The sequence below is a fragment of the Elephantulus edwardii genome, unplaced genomic scaffold (assembly GCF_000299155.1).
Source record: "Elephantulus edwardii isolate Elephantulus edwardi_28Jun2011 unplaced genomic scaffold, EleEdw1.0 scaffold00099, whole genome shotgun sequence".
Taxonomy (NCBI): domain Eukaryota; kingdom Metazoa; phylum Chordata; class Mammalia; order Macroscelidea; family Macroscelididae; genus Elephantulus; species Elephantulus edwardii.
Window position 1 is genome coordinate 6,618,711 of NW_006399849.1, and position 12,525 is coordinate 6,631,235.

Consider the following 12,525-nt stretch of genomic DNA (forward strand, 5'->3'; position numbering starts at 1 on the left):
CGTTCTTCTCAGGGTCAGCCACAGTTTGTTATAATCTACACAATCAAATGCCTTTGCATAGTCGATAGCATAGGAAAGATTTTTTTAATGCAATGTTGAGCCTATAAAAATATGATTTTTGTTTTGGCTTTCTGTTTCCTAACTCGGTGATGTCAACTGTAGGAAAATGAGCTGCTAACACAAAAATGATGTCTCTTCCGTGATTCTAATGCACCAGAGTTTCAATGGGAAAAGAAGGTCAATCTCCTCTCTTGTGAGCTATAGCACTCAAAACCCACACGAGAGTCAACCATCTAACTCTTTTGACTCTACGGAAATCAGATTTTTTTTAAGAGTTGTCTGTTTAGGAGTCATGATATCACATTGGTCAAAGCACTCAACTGCTAACTGTGAAGTGAAAAGTTGGAAGTTCAAATCCACTTGCCACCCCATGGAAAACAGATGTGACAATCTGTTTCCATAACGATTTACAGCTTTGGAAACTGTAAGGATTGGTTTTAAATACCCTGTTCTGAAGGGTACCTGAGTCATATGATGCAAGGAGTTTGTTCTTTTTTTTTTCCTATTTCCCAGCTGTATTTTCCTTCATTTTTGTCAATAAAAAAATTTAACGATGAAATTTAAAAATTATATTTTAGGCTTTTATTTTTAAAGTATTTTCTAGACATAGTATGATGGAGAAAGGTTTCCAGCAGTAATAATAGTGTGTCTAAGCAAATTAAATATCATTTTTATCTCAAGTAGTCTTTCCACAGGAATAAAATAATTTTTGCTCTTGAAGCTGCTGACAAGTTACTTCTCTGTAGACTAAGTGGGTGGCCCAAGCCAGGGAGGCTTTGTCCTAAAAACGGGGGGAAAATCTGCTTTATCATATGAAAATGATTAACTAAAGATTTGAGACTCTTTTGCTTCTATTAGATTCTGATTTCTAGCCACTTCTCTTGCATTCTTTATAGCTAGTTAGTTCTTCAGTATGAAATACTAGGTATTTGGGTTCAGAGAATTACAGCCAAGCAGTAGGAGAAGAGAAAGATAATAGTTCAACTATTTTAAATGGAAGAGGTATTCAAGAAGACTTAAACAATTCTCATTTACAACACTATGAAAGTTTCTTTATTTCAAAATATCAACAAAAATAGCAAAAATGAGCAAACAACTTCCTGTATGCTCTCAATGTTCATTCAGGTTCTTAAAGATCCTCGCTGGGTGGGACATCAGACCTCCCTGTTGTAGCAAAAGTTCAGAAACATCTCCAAGCCCTAACTTAGCTCCTTCACCTGTGTAGTGGTTGGGGCACGCTTCAGAGAGGTTATCACAGAGACAGTAGCGCAGGCCAGATAAACCTGAACAAATGCAGATCCCTCCACAAGCCTTGTTTCAGCTAGAGGTAAAGCCACATCAGATTTTGTGATGCATGTGGAGGTCCAAGGATGAGAAATTAGGCTTCTCTGTAGTAAAGTTACAGAATGGAAGAAGGAAACAAGTGAAAAATACCTTCCAGGTCTGTATCTTTAATTTTGGTGGTAAAGCTTTGTGTGGCTTTGAGGAGAAAAAACCCATTTGGGCTCTTGACCACCTGTGGAAAAAGAATGATCTCCTTCATTTTGAAAACCAGAGTCTTTTTAAAAGGCCTTATTACACATTGGTGATGATAATAATAATTTATTAGAATGTTAACAATGTTGTTGTGGTTGTTATGTGCCATCAAGTTGCTTGAGACTCATAGCGACCCTATGTACAAGAGCTCTAAACGCCGTTCTATCCTGTGCCAACCTAGCCATCTCAAACACACTCATTCCCACCACTCTAGTCACAGAATCAATCCATCTCATCAAGGCTGTTCCTCTCCTTCACCATCCCTCCACTCTCCCAAACATGATGTCCCTCTCCAAGGACCAGTGTCTTCTTCTAACATGCCCAATGTATGGCAGACGAAGCTTCAGAATCCTTGACTCCAAGGAGCACTCTGGCTTCACCTTCCAGGACAAACCTGTTTGTTCTCCTAGCAGTTCATAGTATATTCAACACTCTTCCCCAGCACCACAGCTCAAAGGCATCAATTCTCCTTCTGTCATCCTTATACGCTGTCTAACTCTCTGATGCATAGCACATAATTGCGAAGATTATAGCCCAGATCAGGTGCACCTTAATCTCCAGCCTGATGTTGTTGCTCTTCAGTACTCTTGAGAGGTCCCTCACAGCCGACTTTTCCAATGCAATTCATCTCTTGATTTCCTGGCTGCTATTACCAATATGCTATGTTAACAGTAGCATGCTAAATACTCCCTAATTTATGTTTTAAAACATAAGTAATAACTATTACTACTATAGGCTGCACATTTTGGAGAGAAACCACTTGAAGCTCTGTGCAGGTCATACGTTTTCATGTAAGTCGTATTATTTAATAGTATTGTTTCTGCTGCTGTCCCTGTTGGGTGTCATCGAGTCAATCCTGACTCAGAGTCAACCTGTATACAACAGGCAAAACCTATTCCCTCCTACAATCTCTGCTGTGCCTAATGCCATGTGTTCTGCCAGATGGCAGTCGTCGTGTCAGTCTATCTCATCGAGGGTCTTCCTCTCCTTGTCTGATCATCCAACTTTCCAATCATATCTGGGTCATGTGTCAAAAAAGTATATGAGATGAATTTTCACCACCCATTCCTCCAACCTTCCTCCATCATATTATGTCCAGAAAACACTCTAAAAATTCCTACTTGGAGATGGATCTTATTCAAATCTCTGTTTGCAGATGGGGAGAGTGAAAGTGATGCTCATCAGAGCAAGTTATTATCTTGAGGACACATTTGTCAAGTAGAGAAGTTGACCTATTCATAATCAGATCTGGTCCAACTTTAGAACAAATGCCTCACTTCCAAATCAAATCAGTGCCTTTTTTAATGTGCTTTATTGTTTTCGTTTCCCCCTTCTTATTGTGGTTTGAGTAGAAATTTAACAAGTGAATTTGTTTTCCATTCAACCATTCATACTCCTTATGTTTTAGGACATTGACTACAATGCTCACACTCACATGTCATTGCACTCTTCCCACTTCCACCTTGTGGTTCTTATTTCTCCCAGTCTTTCTGGCTTTCCTGCCTGTTGAGTTTTACCTCTAGGCTGCAATTTTAATCTTAAGTGGTTATTCTAAGCAGTAAGGGCTCCTTGGTGCTATTGTTTATGTTTTAGTCCTGTCTATTGTTTGGCTGCAAATTGAACCATTGGGTTTGTGTTGGTTTTTTGGTGTTTTTTTTTTTTAATTCAAGTTCTGCCTTATTGTTTTTTTGAATAGATGTGGTAGACTCTGAGGCAATAAGGAGACTCACTGTATTCATTTAGAGCATGTATGAGCAAAAAGCTCACTCCTTTCCCTAAGAAGCTTCTATTAATGACATAAATATCTCCAGTTAACTCTTAACCATGTCGGCCACTATGGCATTAAAGGGAGAATTTCACAGGTAATCGGAGATGACTTTTATTCTCAGGGTCACCCTGACCTAGCGATCATTTATGTGACTTCATAAAAAGATATTTCTTTGCTCAGACATATTACAGAAAGGTCAAGCTCTTTGAGCAGAAGAATTAGAAATAGATTGGGAAGCTTGGTGAGTAGATGGACATGTCTTCCGCTGGGACAAGCACTCACAGAGTCAGTTGAGTTCACTTAGAGGTGAGAACTTCTCAACATCTTCACTAGGTGCTGTAGGGCTGTGTCTGAACTACTTTATTAAATACAGCTACACTCGCTTTGTCCATTTTTCAATTGAACTTTTCAATATATTTCTAAATTATTTACACAAAACCCATCAGCCAATGGGGCAGACATGTGACAGCACATCCTTAAACTTACATGCCAAGTTAAAGAATATACTACAGTTAAAGTTCCTCACATTGGCTGGGTTTTTGTGGTGTTTCCAAAGAATGCACAGTTGATTTTACAATTGTTGTTGCTATTGTTTGACACTTGTTAGTGGTTGAAATTGTTTTGTGAGTGTATTAATTAGATAGCATTTCCAATTGTATGACCTGAATTGGAAAAGGGATACTTTTGCTAAACTGCCTGGAAATAATTCTTGGGTGGCAAATAGACAGCTGAGATGTTTGCTTTGAATTTCATCTTCAAATGCACAAAAATCACAGTAGGAAGAGAGAGCTAGATGATTCCGCTTCGTTCCCTTTCTGAGAGGACCCAGTCTGCGCTTAAATGCCTCACATCTGAATGCATGTAACCTACCTTTACAAAGATTTTCCCCCCCAACCCTCTGAAGTTTACTTGAAAGTATCAGCCCTCTCTGAAAAACTTCTAGAGAATAGTGAAATATAATTGGACTTTAACCTGAACTATTATAACCTAGGTAAAATGTTACCAATGTAAATTCTTTTTTATGTTTCTGTGATTTCTGGGGAGCTCTGGTGGCCTACTGAGTAGAGGGTTGTGCTAGGACAGTTCAAATCCACTAGTTGCTCCATGAGCATGAGAGGAAAATGGACTGTATCCTACAATGTACAGCCTGAAAAACTTGTTCTAGAGTCAGCTATGACTTGGTTCCAAATCATGAGGATGAATTTAATTTTGTTTTCTCTCCCAGTTTGTTTTCTTTTTCCTTTTTAAAATTGGTTTCCTTCAAAGAGTGTATACATTGTGTTTCACACTACTCTTCCTTCACACTGGGTTTCATGTAATCATTCTCATGTATTATATTTTATAAAATTAGTCACCACTGGACCTTGCCCATAATTATCCTGTCTTTTAGATTTTGATGATACTTCAGAGGGGAAAAGAAATGACACTCATCAAATGTAAATTAATAAATAATGTTAAATACTCAACTCACTGTTTTCAAGTCAGAATTGACTGAAAGCTCATCTCCCTTTTGGTTTCACAGGGTATAAATCAAATGGTAGGAGACTGTCCGTCTTTATCTCATGGAGTTGCTGGTGGATTCGAGCTGCCAAAGAATCCTACCTTTGAGTTACCACCAGCATAACTTAGTTCGTGATGATCAACTCAACAGTGCACCACTCGTTTAGTATCATTTGTGAAGTTCTTTCATCCTGCTTACTCATCAGTGCTCTCTGCAGTGTACACAAACAACTTCCTTCGTAATAGCCTTGATTTTTGGTGCTCATCATTACTCTGTACAGGACTCTTTGTGGGTTTCTTGCTACAATTCCAAAACTCTAAGTAAAGCACTGAACATCATAGTTGCTTAAAAGGTAGATTTCATTCTTCCTTCCCTCAAGAATGTCCACAGACTAATAGAGGCCACAGGGAAAGAAAAATCATTGCCGCTTAATAGAAGTCCATGGTGATCCAAATGGTTATTGTGCTTGACTGCTAGCTAACAGGTCGGAGATGAAAAGGAAGAGAAGCCTGGTGATTTCCTCCCCCAAAATCAATCCTCACACACTCTGTGGAACACAGTATCTCTCTGAGACATATGCCATTGCCATGAGATGGAATCCATTCGGTGACTGTTAGTGGGAAGAATGCTGATACGGACGTGATGGGAACAGAACCTAAAGATGAAATCATTTAGCTGAGTGGGTCAAATACCTTAAAGAAATCTAGGAATGTGCCAGTGAATTTGATCTTGAACACCTACTCAGTCCTCTGAATGTCTTTCTGTCTACTTTTCAAATTGAATTGTGAGGCTCCATTGACTGCTTTGCTGTAAATTTTCCCTCTCATTTGCCTCCGGTGATATTGCACTCCGTTGGTATTCTACAGATTGTTTTCTTCTTTATTATTTCTGGGGGAGAAGAATGGGTGATTTATAGCCTCTGAAAACCCACTGTCGGGTCAGCTATGAGTCAGTTCTGACTTGACGTCCCGCAATAACAATTATTTGCACAGGATAAGAATTGTACATCCAAAACGTTGTTGTTATATGCCATCGAGTCACTTGAGACTCATAGCGACCCTATATACAAGAGTTCTAAGCCTTGCTCTGTCCTGTGCCAACCTCACTGTCTCTGACACACTTGTTCCCATTACCCCATCACTGAATCAATCCATTTCATCAATGGTCTTCCTCTCTTGCAATGTCCCTCCACCACCCAAACATGATGTCCCTCTCTAAGGACTGTCCCTCCTTGCAACATGCCCAAAAGTATGTCAGACAAAGCTTCAGAATCCTAACCTCCAAGGAGAAGCCCAGTTTCACTCTCTCCAGGACAAACCTGTTTGTTCTCCTAGTAGTCCATGGTATATTCAACACTCTTCTCCAGCACTACAGTTCAAAGGCATCAATTCTTTCTCTATCATCCCTAGTCACTGTCCAGCTCTCTGACATATATCACGCAATTAAGAAGACTATGGCCTGGATCAAGGGCACCTTAGTCTCCAGCCTGATGTCATTGCTCATCAGTACTAATTGTACAAGTTTAAATAATGTTATTATGTCCTGTTTTGAGATAGGACATGGTATATATCCTATGAAATTAAAAATAATAATCACTTTTCACATTTGGAGTGATTGTTAATACGAGGTAGATATTAGGGGTTTGGTTTTCGTTGTTGTTGTTATTTTTTTGTCTTACACTCATTAGCTAATGTAATTCATGGCAGGGGCAGCAGGAATCCATGACAATGTTTTTCTACCTGTCTACTAAGGTTGCAGCTTGGGTTAGTTTTATCTGACTTCTCTACACATTAGTTTTCTTAATAGGGAAATAATAATACAATAAGAACAATAAATTCTTCTCACTTCCTCAGGTTGCTGTGAGGGTAGAGAAAAGCCAGCCAAGTGCTTAAAATAGCAGCTGGCACATAGTAAATAATCGATAAATGGTATTTATTGTCATTGTGAAGATTAGGCAACTGCAGTGCCCAAGGTTAACGGCATTGCCAGGGTTTGCCAGTCTCTCGGTGGCAGGGCAGATCAATCCTAACTAACCTAGCTTTCACCCATCAACTATTGATTGGAGAACTAAACTGCCACTTTTATTTCACATTCTCAGGACTCTGTTGCACACAGAGGAGATAGTAGATTGAGTTTCTTTTTAATCAGGGGATATAATGCCTTCCGCTTCAGCTCAGAAGGCTTAGCTCAAGAGCCCTTTCTCCTTGGGAACCTGCTCCACATTCCTGTGTAGCGTCAGTCTGGAGCATCTTGGGTAGAATGGATTTCTTGCTGTATGAAGGAAATTCTCCCTTTATTATTTTCCTATTCACTGCAGTCAAATTGGACTCAAACACATTGTCATTGAGGTGAACTAGCTCATAGCTGGTCCTCCCTTGGATTTCTGAGCCTATAGAGAACAAAGAAGAAGAATGGATAGATTTGAAGGACTCGCGTAGCCAGAATTTTGGGAAAACAGAGGAACTCTTACTGACAATGCCACCAGAGCTCTTGTGAGAAACACTGTAGGGTTGAAAAGTACTGTTCCTGACATTTCCAGAACTGTATTTCTGATATTTACTGCTTTCAGGATTCATTCAATTTTCAGGGATAGTCTTTGGTTTGGGGTGAGCAACAGTTCTATAAAAGCTGTTACCTTGAGCATGAATTGTTCTGACACATCGTGATTTGTGACACTTAGAAGAGTTTAACTGCATTTTCAGAAGTAATCCCCCTGAGGGATTATGTTTATCTAGAAGATCCCAATGCTTTTGCTCCACGTCACCTCCTCTCTAAGACACTACTTACTTCTCAGAACTAAGAGCCAGTCCATTAACTTTCATTTATAGGAATCTCTTCTTTAGAAATGAGCATATGTCATCTTTCTGATAATAAAAAATATATAAATTAGCACGGCAGCTGCTTGTGATTCTTGGTTGTGTTCCTCCCTGAACTTATGTCATATGTTGTTATTGTGTACCATTGATCACTTGTGACTCATAGTGACCCTATGTACAACAGCTCTGACCCCTATCTATTCTGATCCAACCTTATTGTCTCCGACGCATCTACCCACATTACCCCAGTCACTGAATCAATCCATCTCATCAAGGGTCTTCCTCTCCTGCTCTGTCCCTCTACCTTCCCAAGCATGATGTCCCTCTCTAAGAACTTGTCCCTCCTTGCAACATTTTCAAAGTATGTCAGATGGAGCTTCAGAATCTTCGCCTCCAAGGAGCAGCCTGCTCTCATCCTCTCCAGGACAAACCAGTCTCTGGTATACTCAGTACTCTTCTCCAGTACCACAGCTCCAAGGCATCAATTGTCTTTCTATTATCCCCAGTCACTGTCCTTCTTTATGACATATCTGCTAGACTTGAAACACTTTTCTTCACTGGACATGGCTTGGCCCTTGGATGTGGACCAGCCTCCACTTGAAGTCTTTCTCTCCTTTGCTTGCTCATCTGTCATATTACAAACTTAACTAAGTTCTAAATAGTATCTCCTGTGTAGCAACTATTTTTTCTTACCAAGAAAATGTTCTGACTTTTTGTTGTATACAACCCATAAGTCTCTGTCTCATTTGCCAGCTGTCTTTCTAAGTTCTTTATGCAAGTCCTAGTTATTATTTACATCATTATTATTTCCTCTATTATTGTGTCATACATATCCTACATTTGATCTTTGAAATATAGTCATTCATTTGGCAACAGCATTTAAGAAATCTAAAGACTGATTGCACTGGGGAAATCCGCTGTCAGGGACCTCTCCAAAGTTCTAAAGAACAATGATGTCAGTCTGTCAATCTGGAGACATAGGTGCACCTGATTCAGGCCATGGTCTGAATTACTTGCTATGCATCAGGGAGTTGGACAATGACTAAGGACGACTAAAGAAGAATTGATGCCTTTGAGTTCTGGTGCTGGAGAAGACTACTGAACATACCATGGACTGCCAAGGGAATAATCAGGTCTGTTCTGGAAAGGGTGAATCCAAGCTGTTCTTTGGAGGCAAGAATTTTGAAGCTCCATCTCACATACTTTGGGAATGTGGCCCTGAGGGACCAGCTGTTAGAGAAGGATATCATGCTTGGGAAAGTGGAGGGAGAGCCCAAGAGAGGAAGACCTGAAGTGATATAGATTGACACTGTGACTGGGTTATGGGATAGATGTATCAGAGTCAGTGAAACTGGTTCATGATAGGGCAGAATTCAGAGCTGTTGTACATAGGATCACTATGAATGTAGGTGACTTGATGGCACATAATAACAGCAACAACATGATAGTATAGGGATTACAAACAGATGTTTTTATCTTAGATTTTTTATATTTATCTGACTGAGAGTTTTACAAATCATATGGGCTTTTCATTCATATCCATTTTGTTTTATGATATTCTTATAAGTTCATTCAATCATTCATATACATTTTGATATATAACATTGCAATTATAATGTCAATGAATCATTCATATACTCTACAACATTAGTTACCATTTTAATTACAATGTCTAATTAAATGTTATTATGTATTGCTTTCCCCTCACCCAATTTATCTATTTATTAATAAAAATTAAGAAACATACATTTTAAAGTCATAAAACTTTCAACAAACAAAAGCTTAGATCATCCTAAAATACATAGAATCAATATGTAGACACTGAAGTAAGATAAAAGCAGCATTATGCAAAGTGCTAGGCTTTTGAAGTAGACCTAGGAAAGCTGGATCCCAGTTATTTGACAATCAGAAGTCTACTCTGACTTTCTCCATGCCTTTACTCTTTGAGGCCTCGGAAGAGGTTGTTCTACTGTGAGAGAGACTTTGCATTATTTTTGTTCATTGATTTGGATGGAAACATTGCTTACAACCTGGATGGTATTGGAGAAAAAGAATACAATAAAGCTTTGGTTTTTTTCCTAGAGATGAATTTTTTTTTCTTCTTTTCTCTCTCCTCCGTTTCTTATCCCTGTTAATCCTGCAAAATTGATTCTGCATATAAACATTTCTGTAAATTTTATATTAAAAGTCTTATGCCATAAATGTTCTTTTGTAACTGATGTGTGTTCCCAAGTATAATTTGTTTTAGTTTCATATATATTCTGTAATATTTCACAAATTTTTCATTATTTTTAGCACTGTACAATATTTCATTGTATGAGTGTGTGATGGACATTTGGATTATTTCTGACTCTTGGCCTTTAGAGATAGTGCTACAACAAATATGCATATGAGCATGTGAGTATGTCCATTTGTGCTGAAACTACTGTTTATTGAGAGAAATACATTGTATGTGGTTGCTGGCTCGAATGACAATTCTGTTCTATACTTTCTAAAGAAGTGTCACACTGTCCTCCATTGCAGTTGAACCATTTTACTGTTCAACCAGAAGAATGTAAGAGTTCCAATGCCCCTTCTTGTCCCTAGTATTTGTCCTTTGATGGTCTTCAAGGAATATGAAGAGGCTGTCCTATTGTGTGGTAGTCTCTTTCGAAATCCACTTCCAACCCATGGATTTTTTTTCCACATCAAAGCCTCGTTCATTCACTGAGACCTGACTTGCTTGACCTTCACTAAACTCTTTGCAGAGTTCAACTCCCTCTGCTCTGCTAGAGTACTCTGCTCCCTCTAGCACAGTTACTTAGCTAAAGTCTCTATACCTCTGTTTTCTCATCTGTTTAACGAAGGTGATGTCTATTTTTGCTTTATAAGCTTTTATGGAAATGGATTTTCTAACTTATATTCTTGGAATGAGGTCTGAAACTTCAGAGCATCACAATCAGATCTCACAGAGTTGACAGTGTGTGTGGCTCAGGATCCCTTAGGAACCAACCCTGAGGAAAGGATTTCAATGTCAGTGATTCATTTGGCAAATGGTTCCAAGAATCACTAATAGGGTAGTGGGAAGTGAGATGGAAGCGAAGAAAGCCAATACAGGGTATGTTAATGATCAGGTAACTGGTGTTGGCTACTGGTGTTCAGCCCTAGTGGAAACTTATGGAGATAAGGTAGGTCCTGTGTAGCACAGCGTCCTTTGTGATGGATGAGGATACTGCAGAACTTGTTTTCCAACTTCATTGATTAACTACAACTGGGATTTAATTTATGATGTTTATGGGGTGACCTGTAGGAAGTAAAAAAAAAATTACTTGAAGTGCTTTGAGAGCCTAAAGCAGAAAGACACTGGAATGTGATTCTCTAAGGAAAACGGGCAGGGCCTTAAAAGTGATCACTGCCGGACTATTTTTCGAGGCCCTTTCCATCTTGTTTTCATTTATCCACTGACCCATACAGTGTGCACCCATAGATGTCTGTAGAATGAATGAATGTTTCAAGACATAGCTTTATCTAGTTGACCTTCAAAGGTCTTTGTGTGTCTCATCCTGTTGTTGTTGTTGTTGTGTGCCATCGAGTCACTTGAGACTCATAGCGACCCTATGTACAACAGACCTAAACTCTGCTCTGTCCTGTGCCAATCGCACTGTCTCCAATACACCCGTCCTGATTACCCCAATCACTGAATCAATCAACCTCATAGAGGACTTCCTCTTCTGCACTGTCCCTCCACCCTCCCAAGCATGATGTCCCTCTCCAAGGACCAGTCCCTCCTTACAACATGTCCAAAGCGTCAGAATCCTTGCCTCCAAGGAGGCACCTGGTTTAGCCCTCTCCAAAATGAACCTGTTTATTTTCTTAGCAGTCCATGGTACATTCAATACTCTTCTCCAGCACCACAGCTCAAAGGCATCAATTCTCCTTCTATCCTCCCTAGTCATTGTCCAACTCTCTGATGCATAACAAGTGATTGCAAAGACCATTTATATTTTAATTTTTATGAACCCATATCCAAGTCCCTCTTTTCAATTTAAGTTAATATTTTCACTATTCCAGTGTACCACCTCTTATTCCTGTAGATGGGATGATTCTGTCCTCTGTTCTGCCTATTCAAAGCTGACCCATCCTTCAAGCCTTACTGCCTCCATGTCATCTCTTCTATGAAAATTTCATTGACTCAGATAGCTGTTTTCTACAATCAATTGCTAACAATAATTGCTTATGTTGCTTTCTTGACTTATTTATCAGTGCTAAACAGCATGATACTTATCTTCAATGCCTCTGGTCTTCGTCATAGACTTAGCAACAACACATCCAGTAAGCACTACAGAACACTAAGAGGCGAGGCTTTGGAGTAAGACAAGCATGATTACAATCTTTTGTCCTGTTTATAAACTATTTGACCTTGGACAGCTGTGTGATATACTTCACCTTGTCTCAAAAATCTAACCAATAATCTCATTTAGTCATATTGTCATAATAGTTAAATGAAACATTGCAAACATTGTGCTTAGTACAATTCTAATAACTCAGTAGGTGCTCCATCAAAGAAATCTGGGAGAATTGTCTTTTTATTTTATTTTAAAGTGATTAATTCTTAGAATAACTCATTGTTTGCTCTTCTTCAGCTAATTCTTTTAAGATTACTTTGATGTTTATTTCTAACAAAAAAGGGACTTGAGAAAAATATTGATAAAAAAGAAAAATATTGATAGTAAAATATTACACAAAAGATGATTTCTTAGTTTTTTTGGCACTCAACAGTTGAATGAAAGTTTGGCAGTTCAAATCTACCTGCAGTTTCAAGAAAGGTGATGTAATAATTATGTTTTTTAAGATGACAGGGTAGG

At 38.8% G+C, this 12,525-nt stretch overlaps 1 protein-coding gene and 1 pseudogene across 4 annotated transcripts in view; both read left to right on the plus strand.

Annotated features, from left to right (window-relative positions):
- The window catches only part of PDE4D (phosphodiesterase 4D, cAMP-specific), a 2,352,803-nt gene that overhangs the window by 1,492,132 nt on the left and 848,146 nt on the right, over nucleotides 1-12,525 (plus strand). The window lies entirely within an intron of this gene.
- Nucleotides 3,421-12,525, plus strand: part of LOC102857828 — a 44,456-nt pseudogene continuing 35,351 nt past the window's right edge.